The sequence below is a fragment of the Pongo pygmaeus genome, chromosome 18 (genome assembly GCF_028885625.2).
Source record: "Pongo pygmaeus isolate AG05252 chromosome 18, NHGRI_mPonPyg2-v2.0_pri, whole genome shotgun sequence".
NCBI classification, from domain to species: Eukaryota; Metazoa; Chordata; class Mammalia; order Primates; family Hominidae; genus Pongo; species Pongo pygmaeus.
Window position 1 is genome coordinate 43,337,643 of NC_072391.2, and position 18,919 is coordinate 43,356,561.

The 18,919-nt window shown below is 36.3% G+C and overlaps 1 pseudogene; it reads left to right on the forward strand.

Annotated features, from left to right (window-relative positions):
- Positions 1-13,523: 13,523 nt before the first annotated feature.
- Positions 13,524-14,272, forward strand: LOC129015244 (vomeronasal type-1 receptor 90-like; annotated as a pseudogene).
- Positions 14,273-18,919: the final 4,647 nt, after the last annotated feature.

An 18,919-nucleotide genomic window follows, 5' to 3' on the forward strand; every position in this document is an offset into this window, starting at 1 on the left:
GGTTTTTTGTTCTTGCGATAGTTTACTGAGAATGATGATTTCCAATTTCATCCATGTCCCTACAAAGGACGTGAACTCATCATTTTTTATGGCTGCATAGTATTCCATGGTGTATATGTGCCACATTTTCTTAATCCAGTCTATCATTGTTGGACATTTGGGTTGGTTCCAAGTCTTTGCTATTGTGAATAATGCCGCAATAAACATACGTGTGCATGTGTCTTTATAGCAGCATGATTTATAGTCCTTTGGGTATATACCCAGTAATGGGATGGCTGGGTCAAATGGAATTTCTAGTTCTAGATCCCTGAGGAATCGCCACACTGACTTCCACAATGGTTGAACTAGTTTACAGTCCCACTAACAGTGTAAAAGTGTTCCTATTTCGCCACATCCTCTCCAGCACCTGTTGTTTCCTGACTTTTTAATGAATGCCATTCTAACTGGTGTGAGATGGTATCTCATTGTGGTTTTGATTTGCATTTCTCTGATGGCCAGTGATGGTGAGCATTTTTTCATGTGTTTTTTGGCTGCATAAATGTCTTCTTTTGAGAAGTGTCTGTTCATGTCCTTTGCCCACTTTTTGATGGGGTTGTTTGTTTTTTTCTTGTAAATTTGTTGGAGTTCATTGTAGATTCTGGATATTAGCCCTTTGTCAGATGAGTAGGTTGCGAAAATTTTCTCCCATTTTGTAGGTTGCCTGTTCACTCTGATGGTAGTTTCCTTTGCTGTGCAGAAGCTCTTTAGTTTAATGAGATCCCATTTGTCAATTTTGGCTTTTGTTGCCATTGCTTTTGGTGTTTTAGACATGAAGTCCTTGCCCATGCCTATGTCCTGAATGGTATTGCCTAGGTTTTCTTCTAGGGTTTTTATGGTTTTAGGTCTAACATTTAAGTCTTTAACCCATCTTGAATGAATTTTTGTATAAGGTGTAAGGAAGGGATCCAGTTTCAGCTTTCTCCATATGGCTAGCCAGTTTTCCCAGCACCATTTATTAAATAGGGAATCCTTTCCCCATTGCTTGTTTTTCTCAGGTTTGTCAAAGATCAGATAGTCGTAGATATGCGGTGTTATTTCTGAGGGCTCTGTTCTGTTCCATTGGTCTATATCTCTGTTTTGGTACCAGTACCATGCTGTTTTGGTTACTGTAGCCTTGTAGTATAGTTTGAAGTCAGGTAGCATGATGCCTCCAGCTTTGTTCTTTTGGCTTAGGATTGACTTGGCGATGAGGGCTCTTTTTTGGTTCCATATGAACGTTAAAGTGGTTTTTTCCAATTCTGTGAAGAAAGCCATTGGTAGCTTGATGGGAATGGCATTGAATCTATAAATTACCTTGGGCAGTATGGCCATTTTCACAATATTGATTCTTCCTACCCATAAGCATGGAATGTTCTTCCATTTCTTTGTATCCTCTTTTATTTCATTGAGCAGTGATTTATAGTTCTCCTTGAAGAGGTCCTTCACATCCCTTGTAAGTTGGATCCCTTCCTTACACCTTATACAAAAATCAATTCAAGATGGATTAAAGACTTAAATGTTAGACCTAAAACCATAGAAACCCTAGAAGAAAACCTAGGCAACACCATTCAGGACATAGGCATGGGCAAGGACTTCATGTCTAAAACGCCAAAAGCAATGGCAACAAAAGCCAAAATTGACAAATGGGATCTCATTAAACTAAAGAGCTTCTGCACAGCAAAGGAAACTACCATCAGAGTGAACAGGCAACCTACAAAATGGGAGAAAATTTTCACAACCTACTCATCTGACAAAGGGCTAATATCCAGAATCTACAATGAACTCCAACAAATTTACAAGAAAAAAACAAACAACCCCATCAAAAAGTGGGCAAAGGACATGAACAGACACTTCTCAAAAGAAGACATTTATGCAGCCAAAAAACACATGAAAAAATGCTCACCATCACTGGCCATCAGAGAAATGCAAATCAAAACCACAATGAGATACCATCTCACACCAGTTAGAATGGCAATCATTAAAAAGTCAGGAAACAACAGGTGCTGGAGAGGATGTGGCGAAATAGGAACACTTTTACACTGTTGGTGGGACTGTAAACTAGTTCAACCATTGTGGAAGTCAGTGTGGCGATTCCTCAGGGATCTAGAACTAGAAATTCCATTTGACCCAGCCATCCCATTACTGGGTATATACCCAAAGGACTATAAATCATGCTGCTATAAAGACACATGCACACGTATGTTTATTGCGGCATTATTCACAATAGCAAAGTCTTGGAACCAACCCAAATGTCCAACAATGATAGACTGGATTAAGAAAATGTGGCACATATACACCATGGAATACTATGCAGCCATAAAAAATGATGAGTTCACGTCCTTTGTAGGGACATGGATGAAATTGGAAATCATCATTCTCAGTAAACTATCGCAAGAACAAAAAACCAAACACCGCATATTCTCACTCATAGGTGGGAATTGAACAATGAGAACACATGGACACAGGAAGGAGAACATCACACTTTGGGGACTGTTGTGGGGTGGGGGGAGGGGGGAGGGATAGCACTGGGAGATATACCTAATGCTAGATGACGAGTTGGTGGGTGTAGTGCACCAGCATGGCACATGTATACATATGTAACTTACCTGCACGTTGCGCGCATGTACCATAGAGCCTAAAGTATAAGAATAATGATAATAATAATAATAATAATAATAAAAAGAAAATTAAAAAAAAGAGTTTCACATACAGGGGAGATGTTAGAACTGGGGATGGTACAACTGATGTTTGAAGCCATGAGAAAGGAATAATGGGGAGGAAGCTCTTTAGAAAAAAATCACATTTGTGCATTAGAAATGACGACATGGTCTTCTAATTGAGTCTTTGATGCCCTTTCTATGTAAAGCCAACAGTGAGAATTTACCACTTCAAACTGTTCTAGTAGAGTGATGGTAGTGTGCTCTTAAATGTCTGCTGTCAGGAACTCAATCCATTCATGGCAAGCATCACATGTACTTACAATAACTAGCAGTATACAATCTGCAATAATGGAACAGAATCAAGGAAAGGGGCCTGAGTAGAGAGTGAAGAGTCACTAGCCGCTGTTCCCACCAGCTAAGCTTGATTTAGTCCAAACACACAAGTCAGTTCTTTGATGAATTTTCCTATTTATACTTTTTTGTTTGTTCTTTTTGGCATGTCATAATTTGCCTCAATTAAAGCATGATAACACTTGTAAATAAAGGTATATTCATCTTCCTAATTCAACTTGAAATGTGTTTATTCTTTTTTAACCTCTCTTAGCATTTAAGATTATTTCTTAAAAAAAAGAAAACATGATATTAGGCTACATATGCCATGCATAAAGCACCTGGCTAGATGGTATTCAACAAAATGTGCACATAGGTTAAAAACTGAGAAAACATCTAGCAAGATATTCCAAAATCTGACAACTTATACAGTGTGTAATAAGAACACAATTTAGTATTAGTGATTTTAATATTATGGATGGTGATATGGTTGGCTCTGTGTCCCCACCCAAATCTCATCTTGAATTCTAATCCCTATAATCCCCATAATCCCCACATGTCAAGGGAGAGACATGTGGCAGTAATTGAACCATGGGGGTGGTTTCCCTAGTGCTGTTCTTGTGATAATGAGTTACTTCTCATGAGATCTGATGGTTTTATAAAAGGCTCTCCCAACTTCGTTCAGCACTTCTCCTTTCTGCTGCCTTGTAAAGAAGGTGCCTTGATTCCCCTTCACCTTCCGCCACAATTGTAAGTTTCCTGAGGCCTTCCCAGCCATGCTGAATTGTGAGTCAGTTAAACTTCTTTATAAATTACCCAGTCTCTGGCAGTTCTTTATAGCAGTATGAAAATGAACTAATAAAGATGGATTTTAAAATCTGTGTAATAAGTGGACATTTTGATTTTCTCTAACGATCAGTTAAATGCAAGTAGATCTGTAAGAGTTTTATGTTTTTTTCTGGGTACTCCAAGATGAAGATTAAGTTCCAGGTTCAGCTTTACGTTGCAGAAGAATATATAAAGCAGGGGAAATACTGAAAGACTTACGGTATCAACACAAATATGCCATTGCCCAAAATGTGTTTGTGTAGACTAAAGGTTGCATTGTAAACTGGATGTTACAGTATTCCTGTTGAATCGCTGAGCAAGGCAGTGTGCTAGAGGGAAACCAGAAAAAAAAAAACCTGGGTTTTATATGTTGTCCTTCCATTGACAAACTCTACGACCTTGGACATCTTATATCTTAAAAGCTGGACACAAAGATAATCTCAAACATCATGCACAGGGCAGGGTACACAATGGGTTCTATTAAAAAAAATAGCTGTTATTGTCCAGCGAGGTGGCTCATGCCTGTAATCCCAGCAATTTGGGAGGCTGAGGCGGGTGGATCACCTAACATCAGGCGTTCAAGACAAGCCTGACCAACATGGCAAAACCCCGTCTCCACTAAAAATATAAAAATTAGCCAGGTGTGATGATGCATGCCTGTAATCCCAGCTACTTGGGAGGCTAAGGCAGAGGAACTGGTTGAATCCAGGAGGCGGTGGTTGTAGTGAGCCGAGATTGTAATGTTGCACTCCAGCCTGGGCATGGAGTGAGACTCCATGTCACAAACAAACAAACAAACAAAACTGTTATTACAGTTGATCGTTTAAATTGAAAGCACCAGGTAACAGAAACTGCTGAATTGAGTCACACATGGTAACAACATGAGACAACAAGTAGAAATGTCATGTTCTAAGAGGGGTGCCACATAAAGACAGATTTTAAATATGATGCATACTGGTCACATGATGTCTTGGGTGCACAGACATGAACTATGTAACTTCTATAAATAATGAACCATTTTTTACACCATTTTTCCATAGCATTTGTTATAGCCATATGTTTCTAAGTAAAGTCAGTTTGTCTTAGATCTAAAGAAACTTGTTCTAGGGAAAGTCATTAAAATCTTTTCTAAAATCAAAACAAACTTCCAAAATAATTTTCCATGCTCTGAAACTAAAGGCCAAGTAAATCATGCAACAACTTTTCAGTAGCTCCAAACTCAATAGTCACTGCACTGTGTTAAAGCCATCCTGTCCCTTACAATGTTAGGTATTCAGGTATTAAAATCTGAATCAGAGTTGCCTCCTTAGTGCAGGAGGCAGCGTGTCAGTCTCATAAAATCTTAATTTGAAAATGTCTTTGTCATAACCACAATATTGTTTAACATTGCAACAACTATTATTTCAGGAAGGCAATTTGCAGAACACATTTGAAATATATTACTCTAGAGGAAAGAGGAAAATAATTTGGGGAATGGCAAAGTGAAAGTAAAATCATTTCTTTAATATATGGTGAGAAGACTCATATACACATATACATGCTTCTAATATATGATAGAGAAGTATCTAATTTAATCTGGGAGCATAGTAAAGTGACAGGTTCTGTTCTTAGGAGACACCTCCTACCTGTAAATGGAATACATCTGTCCATCTGTCCTCCATCTCCAACCATGCAGGTATGTCTGGTTCCTTGATTGGCTGACTGCACAACAAATAAGAATCTGATCTGCCTCATCAACAATTCCTGCTGTTTACAGCAGGTGTCAGTGCTTTATGAAGTGACACATGCTTCTTTCAAACAAAACAAACAATAATTTGTTTTGAAGTAATTCCAAACTTATGGAATAGTTACAAGGATAGTTACAAAATGTACAAAGTACCTTTATTAGATTCACCAACATTATACATTTTGCCTTATTTACTCTTCCAATCTCTGTGTGTGTGTGTCCCTCTTTCCCTCTCTGTGTCTCACTCTTTCTCTAACTCTCGCTCTGTCCCTTTCTGTCTCCCTCTCTCTGTCTCTCTCTCCAACCAATACCTTAATGTTATTTTCTCAGAAGAAAATCAATCTCTTACAATAACTGTACTACAACTTTCAAATTCACAAAATTTGATTTAATGCCTTAATCACGTGGCAGCCTACCACATTTCAAACGTTGCCAGGGATTCCAACAGGCTGTATTTCTCTTTATGCTGCATTCCTCTCTATGCTATATTTTTCTTGATGCTATATTTCTTTTTATGGTGTATCTCTCTTTATGTTATATTTTTCTTTATGCTATATTTCTCTCTATGCTATGTTTCTCTTTGTGTGATATTTCTCTCTATGCCATATTTATCTTTCTCCTGGCCAAGGATCCATCCCAGGCTCACACATGGCATTGGGTGCTTCTGCCTCCCTGCTCTTCTTTGATCTGGGATGTTATTTATCTCTTCTTTATCTTTCACAGCATGAATATTTGTGAAGAGTGCAGGCTATCACATGTGCCTCTTGAACTGAAGTTGTACCCAAGGACAATGTCACCCCACAACCTTAAATTCCTATGATTTATTCCTTCCTGGGAATTTCATTGCCGTGACAAGGGCTGGACTCTCCACTTCCACTTCACAAAAGAAAAGCCGTGTTGACTCTTAAGCACAAAAAGTGGCAGGAGAGAGCTGCTGAGATGTTTCAAAAATGCATGTCTGTCCCTTGAATTTGGAGATAATTATGGAGAGAATGATGCGTAGTTGTGGAGGTTAAATTTCTTTTTTTTTTTGTATCAACCTTACCCAAGCCTACCCATCAGAGCAATGGGCACAAGCATGCATGCCCCAAATTAAGCCAGAGAGGAATGAAGCCAGCCCATGGGAAGAGGCAGAGGAATGAAGACAGGGCTGGATCATTGAGGGAGGATGGATGTCCCTCGTGATTATCCATGGAAGACATCCCCTCCAACCTCAGAGGAAGTGCTAATGCCAAGTCAAAAGCACTGTTTAGGAGTGCTGGCCGGGCGCAGTGGCTCTGACTGCTATCCCAGTACTTTGGGAGGTCAAGGAGGGCGGATGACCTGTGGTCAGGAGTTCGAGACTAGCCTGGCCAACATGGTGAAACCGTGTCTCTACTAAAAATATAAAAACTAGCCAGGCATGGTGACAGTCGCCTGTAATGACTGCTACTTTGGGCAGTTCTACTGAGGATCAGGGAAACAAACTCATGCATTATGAATGGTCCTTTCCCTCAGAATGCCAAGGACGAAACCGCCAAATTTTTATTTACATTTCAAAAGGAAATGATTATTATCTTAATAGGTGCCATGTTTCCTTATTTTCAAACAAGGTTCTTAATGTTGACTTAAAATAGATTTTATGGTAATTTCTTATTACAAAGCAATACATGCACAGAAAAAGTTGGAAAATGCAAATAAAAATATGGAATATATTTTAACATCTTCTATATTTTAATATATTTACTATATTATATATTTCTACAACTCAAAAAAATTACAGTTAACATCTCAGCATATCACCTTTCTTTTTCTACATACATGTGAATGTAATTTTTATTCAAATATGACAAAATACTATATCACTGTTTTTGTTCACTTTTTTCATTTTACATATTCTGAATATTTTTTCTACATTAGTAAACATTCTTCAGAATGCTTTTTCTGGCTGAAGAGTTTTCTATTTTGTAACTCTGCCGCAATTAGCTTAATCTGTCTTTTTTTGTTGGGAATTTAGGATATTTCTAGTTTTTGTTAACGGTATAACAGAAATTGCAATAAATATAATATGACTAGTGTTTTCTAAATCCCCATCATTTTTTTTTCTTTTTATTATTATTATTATTATTATTATTATACTTTAGGCTCTATGGTACTTGTGCACAACGTGCAGGTAAGTTACATATGTATACATGTGCCATGCTGGTGCGCTGCACCCACCAACTCGTCATCTAGCATTAGGTATATCTCCCAATGCTATCCCTCCCCCCTCCCCCCACCCCACAACAGTCCCCGAAGTGTGATGTTCTCCTTCCTGTGTCCATGTGTTCTCATTGTTCAATTCCCACCTATGAGTGAGAATATGCGGTGTTTGGTTTTTTGTTCTTGCGATAGTTTACTGAGAATGATGTTTTTATGGTACTTTTGGACAATAGAATTTATAAGCCAAGAGTTAAAGGAAAACATTTAGAAGATTGTAATATTTATATCTAACTTGCCCTATGTATATAAAAACATTTTTTAAACAATGGAGTTATTCTTCTTGTAGGCCAATATCATTTTAATAGACATCTTTGTTTTGGTATGTTTTTGTATTTTTCTTAACTTTTCTTAAAATAACCTAACTTTTGTCTCCAGATGCCAGCAACTTCTGTGTGCCTTGCAGAGCCAAATAAAATTCTTTCAAAGGCAATGTCCTAGTCTGTACTGTCTCAATAACTCCCTGTGATTTCTACAAATGCAGAAGGCTGACTCTTTTCCATGGTATCTTCCACTGCTCCACCTCTGAACACAGCCTCCCCCATTTCTTCCACTTCCCTACTTGCAGTAAGCAAATGTCCCCTTTGTGATTTGCTGTCTTTCCCCTTCCTCTGAGACCAGAAGGTACACAGACACTTGAAGCTCAGCTTCAACCTCAATCTGGCTAATCACAATGTTTTCTCAATTAGGATAGGTCCTTGCTCAGAATGTTTCAATTGCAGCTACTGAGAGAACACAGTTACGAGCCTGGAGGGAAACAAACTGGCAGCATTTCTTTCTTAGAACCATGTCTCAGGGACCACAATCCACATGCACAGAATCACTCCAAGACTCAGCTGCTGTGTGTCTCTTTCTCCTTCACTACTAGTGAGTGCTCAAGACTCAGGTGAATGGTGGGAAGAGGTAGGATTTTCTTCATAGTGTCTGTGATTCTCTCATAATTTTATTTTTACTTCTCACTGAATTATGACTAATTCATACAAATTTCCAGATAAAATATAAATGTTATTAATATTATGAGCACACAAATTTACATACTCACGTAATGAAATTTGTGATTTTATAATATTATATTTGAATTGAAACTTTACTAGGCTATTTGTGATTACAATAAATTAGTACAACAAAGTAGTTTATGTATTTATGAAGAATTCTATCTTTCAACACACAACAAATGGAACTAATTTAGAATAATTTAATCATATATCTTTTTTAAAGTTTAGAAATACTTCAATATATTTTAATACTTTTAACACTACTTAAATAATGATGTCATAACATAAAATATTTTCAACATTTCACAATACCAATAATTTAGCAGACGACCATAAAAAACATTATGTTTTATTGGATTATAGTAACTGCTACTAGAAGGATTTTTTCTTGATAACACAAACTATCTGGCACCATCTTTTTTGTTACGTATTAAAACTCAATAGTGTGAATGACCAACTTACATGAACAGAGGCTGGGAATATCCAGTACAATTTCAAATATTTATTTAAATTTAGTTCGATATTTAGATTTTCAAAATGATCTAAAATATATAAGATGTGTGTATTCACTTGTATAAGATTGTTTAGTTGGGAGAGAATAATAATGTGTTAAGTGAATAATTTAGCATTCCCTTATTACTAGAAAATCTTCTAAATTTAGTATCTCTTTTTATTCTTCTGAAAGTTTAAACTGTAGTTAGCTCTATTAAACATATAGTCACAAAAAGTGACAAGTAATTTTTAATTCAATTATTGAAATTCATAAGTGAACATTTTCTGTATTTAATAAGGTTAATGCCTTTTAGTGTCTATGTATGTTTAAAATGAAAGACAGAGAATGAAACCAAGACACTGTTGAAAACAGAAGAAGCAAAACGACAATGACAGAAATTGTCCATTTTTGACTCACAAGGGCATGAAAGCCTTAAGAAATTTGATCAGTAGCAAACTTTTCTATATCTGTACCATAAGATAATTTTAAGTTTTTCTTAAATGAGTTCACGTTAAAAGCCCTGTACTTCATGTAGAAGAGGGAAGCTGTCTGAAAAGATGGGTCTTAATTGATTCTAATTGTTCCTGATGAGGGTACCTGAGCAGAAGGACATGCCCTCCATTTCCTTCTTAATACAATATTTGACACAGTTAACATGAGTATAATTTTTCTGTTACTCTGATACACAGGGATATGATGGTAAAATACCTTGAAAGCATTTAGGAAAAAAGTCGTATATTTTGCTCAAAATTTTAGAGTTTGCTAATCAGAAAAAAATGCACTGGCAGACATAATTTTATGATTTCCAAAAAGTTATAGCTCAGAATTAGTGATCAAGCCCCGCCCAGGTGGTTTTTTTGTTTCCTACCTCTGCAGTGACACTTTCTTTTCCCAAGTTTTTTTCTCAGATGAGGAGAAAATAAAATGTCTTGAGATTGTGAATATCTGCACTTGTGAGCACTGTGCTACCATCTGCACTCTTTGCTAAGCTAAATTACAATAGAATAGTAGATGCATTCCAGTTTCATTTCTCAATGGTATCTGGAACTTGCCAAAATTATTCTTTTGTCACTTGTACATTACACAAAAGATTTTTATAAAATTGTTTTAGCTGGAAAAGACAACTCCCTTTTCTGATGTTGCCAGCTGTGTTTGTCAGTTTACCAACTATTGCCACTGAATAAAAAGACCCACTGCCCTGCCAACTAGGTCATGTGCAATTCTCATAATCACTTCATTCTTTATAATCATAGTTGATGGCCAGTAATATGTTTTAGGACACTGTTCATAGAATATGATGAAATTGATGAGAATATGACACTTTTGATTATTAAACTAGTGAAAATAAGACAAGGTGTTATTTATTTTCTGATATGGATTTTTATGCTTAAATATGTGTCAGAAAGAATGTAAAAAACTATTAAAACATATCATTAAGAAAACAATACAATTCTAAATAGTAAATATTATTATAATAATGAAAAAATAGATTTAATCAAACTTTTTCTTGTCAAAAATAGTATATTCTGTAATGCAAAATAGTGACAGGTTTGTGAATAGCTTCTTTCTCTAATGACGATCTTTTTTTCTGATGTCTGATCAAGCCCATTGATTTTATAATCAGCCTTTGGTTACTGGTCCATTGAAAGGTGTTGTTTTCCCTAATATCCATGATTGTGCATATACTTTGGGGCTTACAGTATTAAGAATATCCTGAGATGTAAGTGAGAATAATGAAGATGAACTTTATCTGTATTATCTGTCTTCTGAGAGGCTTCACCCTCAAACCAAAGGCAAGCTGGTTGCCAGATCTCATAGTGAGTGCTGAGATTTGCATTTGGATTTCTAAGTGTGTACTGTATCAAATAGGACCCAATTCTTACACTCAGATCAATCTATATGACCTCATGGATTTTCTTCTTCTATTTAATTTCTCTCAGTGGTATACCATGTTTTCAGATCTCATGATTATTTTATGTTGGAATTGCCAGACTCAGCAAATAAAAATACAGAGCATACAGTTAAGTTTAATATTCAGAAAGAAAACAAATAACTTTTTAATATAACTATAAAATATTTAAACATTTGTATGTAGTATTTCTATGCATAACTATTATTATACTTATATATATACACTCACTTTTTTTACTTATGTGAAATTCACATTTAATACTCTTGTACTTTACCTGTTGATCTCAATCCACAAGAACCATAGTCCTCCTCAGTGTCCAGGCTCAGCCCCAATGACCTAGAGTCTCATTGAGTAGAAGGTCACATAATAGTGTGAGAGTCATTTACAGAGCGGGGGCATGAATGAAAAATGGTGAGATGGATGTCTTTGGGATAAAAAGAGAAAATATTAAAATTATTATTTATGTTACTTTTTATATTACATTTATTCTCTCTCTTTGTTAGATAACCTACAATACCTGAAGAATAATAATAAAAAGATTCTGGTACATAGTTATTAAATAATTCCATATATGTTAGTGATTCATACCCAAATTTTGCTTTACTTGTACTGGATTGTGAACCTTATAATGTGAAGATCATTAAGACTTTCTGTCGATATTCTTCTGGTGTTTTTCCTGAGTGCAATATGGCAACAGATTCCAACTGAGCCGAGTGTGCAAATGTATATTGTTGAGAACTATCAATTGGTTGGTTCTGTAAGTTGAAATAAATATATCTCTTTAATAGATTAAGTGCTTGGATAAAAAGTAAAAATTATTTGCTGCAATTTTTGTTATAAACTCATACACATCAGGTGGTCTTAGAGCAATGTCTACCTCAGCCATTATTTTCTGAGTATGAGCCAAAAATACAGACTATCACATAATCTGCATTGCCTTATATATTTACACTTAGAGACCAGTGTAGTTTTAAGTGACCTTGAAAGCAGTTGAACACTTTTACATCTCAGAAGAAAAATAGAGTGCCTATAGATTTTGTTTCAGCATTATTACAGCTGAATTGTTCTACACCAGTATTGAATTGATTTAATAAAATAATAATGCCAGCATCCAGAGCAAATAACATGAGAACAATTTTTAAATTATTCAGTAAAATTTCAGAAAAATTATTTTGATACAGAGATCTTTCAATTAACATATGAAGAAAATTGCCTTTATTATTAAAGAGCAAAGTGTTTTTGAAGGCATGGGAGGGTATTCCTGTATTAAGTGAAGGCTCAAGAAAAAAATCTTCACATAGGCATTTTAATGTAAAATTATGGATGCCATAAACTTGAGAAATGTGTTGTTCATTCTCTTGAAAATTGAAAGTAGAGTTTTTAGTAATTCCTTTCTGAGACAATGAGGGTTTAGATAAGGAGTATCATATTACAACTAAGCTTCAAGAGAACCAGGACCATTTTGAAAAGATACAGTTAGTACAGCAATGTTCACATCCTAAACCCCAGACCCTGTGAATATCTTAGCTAATATGACAAAGGAAAATTAAGTACAGATGGTGTCAAGGTTAATAAGCATCTGCCTTCATGATAGATTATCTTCATCATTAGCAGAAGTCCTTTGCAATTAGAAGGGTACTTAAATATGAAAGAGGGAGGCAATAAGAAAAGTATTAGAGTGATGGGATATTGGATCGATTCGATGCAACTTTTTTTCAAAAAAATTTTTGGTGATTCTTTTTCCATTAGCACAAAGTTTACCTCAGTTCAGTTGTAAAAGCATCCATGATTTATTTCATAGGCATGTTATTATGGGTGGTGAAAAGTAAACAAAAAATACAGAAAGTAAACAAATGCTTTTTGAGGAGTGAGCCACAGGTACTATATGAGTATAGATAATGTGCATGCTACATAGGTGTGATTGTGGATGTGTTGATATTTGATACATGTATAAGTTATTTGTTGTAAAATATAATACTCAGGCTGCATTTAAAAAATTTATATGAGATAGTCAGGGTTAATCAAGATAAATGGGTAAAATTAAAATGATAAGGTTGGTAATAATTTTGACTATACAATAACTACATTGATGATAAAAGGTATATTGCTTTTTTCAGATATATAAAATATAATTCCTCTTCATCATTAAGACGACCATGTTCCAGTTAAGGTACTACTGACAATTGCCCTTCTTTTTCAAGCTGGTATTGGACTCAGAGCCAACAACTTCCTCCTGTTCTTCCGAATCTTCTCACTCCTTCAGGATCAGAGGCCTAAGCCCACTGACCCCATCACCTGTCACCTGGCCCTTGTCCACTTAGGGATGCTCCTCATTGTGGTCTTGGCATCTCCAGACCTGTTTGAGTCACTGTATTTTCAGAATGACTTCAAGTGTAAGGCATTCTTCTACATGCACAGGGTGATGAGGAGCCTCTCCATCTGCACCACCTGCCTCCTGAGCATGCTCCAGGCTGTCGCCATCAGCCCTGGCACCTCCTGGTCTGCAAGGATTAAACAGAAATTCACAGGTTACATCTTTCACTCCTTCTTGTTCCTATGGGTTCTCAGTTTGTCTCTCAGTAGTAACCTGCTCTGCTCCACTGTGGCTTCTTCTAATGGGACCAAGATGGATGTGCTAAGTATCAGTAAATACTGCTCACTTTCTTCCACAAGCTACATTATCAGGAGCCTGTCTTTCATGCTGCCACTGCTTACAAATGTCTTCTTTGTAGCAATCATGCAGCTCTCAAGTACATACATGGTAATTCTCTTGTTCAGGCATCAGAGACGATCCCAATACCTTCATAGAACCAACCTCTCTCCAAGAGCCTCCCCAGAGAAAAGGGGACCAACCTGCTGCTGGTGAGTTGCTTTCTGGTCATGTACTGGGTGGACCTTATTATCTCATCCTCCTCAACTCTATTATTGACTTATGACTCAGTCATTGTGAGCGTCCAGAGGCTTGTGGGCAGTTTCTATTCCACTGTCAGTCTTTTCACACTTATTAGCTCTGATAAAATAATCAAAATTTTGCATAATGTATGATATAAATATAAATTTTTAATGAATTAATTATAAAAATAGTCTGAAAATAGATTATTTTGACATTAATTAAATTACCCAAGAAGTAGATGATTTGATATATAATTTAATTACACTTTTAATCTATCTAAATTATTTTGAAACCTATGCTGCCAAAGACTTAGTGGTTTCTTGAATTCAGTGTCCACCCTCATAGTCTCCAGTGTCTATAGGTTCTTTAATTTTGATTCCCTGATTTTTCTGTAAGACACTTTTCTATCTTCTTGAAGTGTACACCCAAGAAGCTCCTGTTGGTAAATAAAATCTCTTTCCTTCTCTCTCTCTTTTTTTACTTTTTAAGATAATTTAGTTTACCCTTATTTATTTAAAATATGCTAGCTATGTATCCAACTAAAGGTTGAACAATAACTTTTTTTCAGAACTCTTAATATTTATTTCTCAGTTTTCTGGGTCTGCACAGGCTGTGGAGATTTTACTCTCACCTTGTAGGTTATCTCTCCTTCTCATGGCTTTTAATTGTCTTCATTCTATTTGGTGTTATGCAGTTTGACTGTTATTTTGTTAAATATCTTTCTTTATTGCTCTCTTTTAGACACAGCGCACTTCTGCATTTATGAGTTTATATCTGGTTTTTAATTTTAGAAATTTGTAAATTATTTTATTAGCGTGATTTATTATTTGTATGGACTTAAGTAAAATAATTGTGTTTTGTTCCTTCTTATTCTGTTACTTATATATGTATAATTACATTCATATTGCTATTATTTTGTTTCTCTTACTGTATTTGGCTATATTCATTCTGTTCAATAGTCCAGTTCACTAATCCAGTTCATTAATCCTCTAATCATCAATTCAGTCTAATTTAATATTTAACTCATACATTGTATATTAATACATATTTAAATTATTCCATTTCTATTTGACTCTTTTCCAAATTTGCTTGTTTAGTTTATAATTTTCTATTTTGATATCCCCTTTTTCCCATTTGCTTAAAAATTAAACATATTTCCAATATGCATAGGTTTTGTGATGCCTAATTTCTTCTGACCCCTTTACCTGATGGCTTATTTTCTTCTGTCCTTTACAGTTTTTAATTTGCTTCTCACATAAATAAAGATCTTACATTAAAACAAAATAGTATGGCTTGGCTTGTAATTTTTGTTAAAAGCTGTAGTATATGTTGTATAAAACAGTATATTGGGGGTAAATAGTTTTTAGGTTATTGATGAGCAGTTTTCCTTCAGATAGGCCTTAGTGTAGGGGTTTCTGGTAATGTAGATGAGAGATAGGCTGGGATTGAAATTTGTTATGGCAGCAATAACCTTCTCAGCACCAGGGAATTCAAATCCTTTTCAGGATACTTTGCCAATATCTCCCAGGTTTGCTGTGCCTTCCCTTCATGCCTTTTATCAGAGATGGTCTCGTGCACAGCTGTATTTTACTGTTATTTTTACTCCTTTTTCTTTTTTTTTTTTTTTTTTTTGAGATAGAGTCTTGCTCTTGTCGTCCAGGCTGGAGTGCAATGGCATGATCTCGGCTCACTGCAACCTCTACCTCCCAGGTTCAAGCGATTCTCCTGCCTCAGCCTCCTGAGTAGCTGGGATTACAGGCACCCACCACCACGCCCGGCTAATTTTTGTATTTTTAGTACAGATAGGGTTTCACCATGTTGGCCAGGCTGGTCTTGAACTCCTGACCTCAGGTGATCCACCTGCCTCACCCTCCAAAAATGCTGAGATTACATGCGTGAGCCACTGTGCCCAGCCAACTCCATGTTTTTTAACTTGGTGGCAGGGGGTGAGGGAGTGAGCATATCTCCGATGTTCTGAGGAAGCCTCAGACAGCACTGTCAACTGGCATGTGTAGTTACTGACATTTAAAGATTTTCCTGCCCGTCCTGTAGATGCAATGCAGGGACACGAGCACATTTCTGCTTCTCCCCCAGTAGTAGGGAGGCTCCTAGTCCATGTTTTTAACTCCCAGTGGAAGTGGGTCTGCAACAGTGCCCTGCAAATTAACGGTTTAGTTTATTTGTTGTTGTTTTGAGACAGGGTCTCACTTTGTCGCCCAGGCTGGAGTGCAGTGGTGCAATCTTGGCTTACTGCAGTCTCTACCTTCTGGGCTCAAGCAATCCTGCCACCTCAGCCTGCCAAGTAGCTGCGACTACAGGCATGTGCCACCATGCCCAGTTATTTTTTGAATTTTTTGTAGAGACAAGGTTTCACCATATTGCTGGTCTTGAACTCCTGGGCTCAATTAATAAGCCCACCTCGGCCTCTCAGAGTGCTAGAATTATAGGCATGAGCCACCGCACCTGGCTAGGCTTCAGTTTCTTTATGGGAGCTGCATCTGTGCAGAGATGTGGATGTTGGCCTTTTTTCTCCACCATCAGCTGCTGTGAGTTTTTTCACAGTTCCCTCTGGCTCATGTTTGGATGCTCTTACTCTGCACATTGGGCGTTGTATTCTACAGGAGAGATGGGAAAGCTATGTCTCCAGAGTTGTAGCAGTAGGTGGGATAGTGGTCCCTCCCCATCAGCACTGTTGGGGAAGCATTCTCAGGATTCTACCTACCTTCCCTGACAGGCCTTGCAGGGTTGCTAGAAACACTCTAACAAAGGTGTAAACCTTATGTCTGTAGACTCCAGGGTTTCACCTTCTCCTTCACCCACCTACACACAGCCACCAAGTACTACTTCAAAAGTTCTGGTTTAATTTTACCAGTGTACATGGTCTTTTGGGTGCACATAAAAGCCTGGGGCCTCCATTACCTGCAGGCTTCTGCATCCCCTGATGTTGGGTTTGTTGTCTTCTCTGTGACTTCAGGTCTCCAAAAGGCCCAGAACAAGCCATTCATTCATTTGCAGTTTCTCCAGCTTTTTTGTTTGTGTAATGTAGGAGCAACTCTTTGTCAGGTGTCTACATCTACAAACTTAACTCGAAAGTGAATATTTTAAAGTATATTTCTTTTCTATCATACTTTCAGTACTTCTCTACAATTACCTATGCTAATTGTTCTTCAGTGTTATTTTATATTTGTATGTCTTTATCTCTCTATTTTATTTATTTATTTATTTATTTATTTTTGAGATGGAGTCTCACTCTATTGCCCAGGCTGGAGTGCAGTGACACAATCTTGGCTCACTGCAACCTCCGCCTTCTGGGTTCAAGTGATTCTCCTGCCTCAGCCTCCCCAGTAGCTGGGATTACAGGCATGCACCACCACTCCTGGCTAATTTTTGTATTTTTCTGGTAGAGACAGGGTTTTGCCATGTTGGCCAGGCTGATCTCAAACTCCTGAACTCAGGTGATCCACCCGCCTCCTCCTCCCAAAGTGCTGAGATTACAGGTGTGAGCCACCGTGCCTGACCTAGTTAGAAGTAATCTTATTTGTTTATTTTCAGTTTTGTTCCCTGGAATTTTGAGGTTAAATTCAAAATCTCATTGCTCAGACCAATGTCATGGGACTTCCACCCTATGTTTTTTTGTAGCAGTTTCAGAGTGTCAGGTCTTACATTTAAGTTTTTAATAAATTATGAGTTAATTTTATACATGGTGTAAAATGAAGGTGTTATTTTATTGTTCTCTGTGTGAATACCCAGTTTTCCCAACACTATTTATTGAAGAGACTGCCATTCTTTATTGTGTATTTTTGTTACCTTCATCTAAAATCAATTAGCTGTAAGTGCATGAATTTCTGAGCTTTTTATTTTGCTCCATTAACCTATGTGTCTGTTTTTATGCCCACACCATACTGTTTTGGTTACTATAGCTTTGTACCATGTTTCATTGTCAAGTAATATAATATTTGCACTTTTTTTTTCTCATATTGCCCTGACTCTTCAAGGCCTTTTTTGTATCATATAAATTGTAGAATTTTTATCTTATGTCTGTAAAGTATGTCACTGATATTTTGATAAGAATTATATTAAATCTGTAGATTATCTTGTGTAATATAGACATTATAACAATATTAATTCTAGAAATTCATGAATAAGGGACATCTTTCCATTTTTTAATTTAATTTTTGACCTCAATTTTTAAAGCTTTTTTAAGCTTTTAATGTAGAGATTTTACCTTTTTGATTCAATTTATTTCTGAGTATACTTTTTGTAGGTATTATAGATGGAATTGTTTTCTTGATTTCTTTTCCAAATACTTTTACATAATTTCTTGTTAGTGTATAAAAGCCCTACTGACTTTTGTATATTGATTTTATCTCTTGCAAGTTTACTGCATTTCTACATTAGCTCTAACAGTTTTTTAGTGGAGTTTTAAAGGTTTTGTATATAAAATTATGTGGTCTGCAAACAGTGACAAGTTGACTTCCTTTCCAATCTGCATGCCTTTGATTTTGTTCTCTAATTGCTCTGGCTTGAATATAGAGTATTGTATTGAATAAGATTGATGAAAGCGGGCATTCTTGTTGTGTTCCAGGTCTTACAGAAAAAGCTTGCAACTTTGTCTCATTTAATATATTATTAGCTGTTTATTTGTAATACATGGCCTTTAATGGGTTTAGGTGAATTTATTCTATACCTAATTTGTTGAGAGTTTTTATCATGAAGGGATGCTACTTTATAAAAAATTTTATGCAAATATTTAAATGTTATATTTGGTCTTGTGGTGTGTCTTTCTGATCAGAAGCTGAAACGTTCATCCATACCTACAGGAGGGC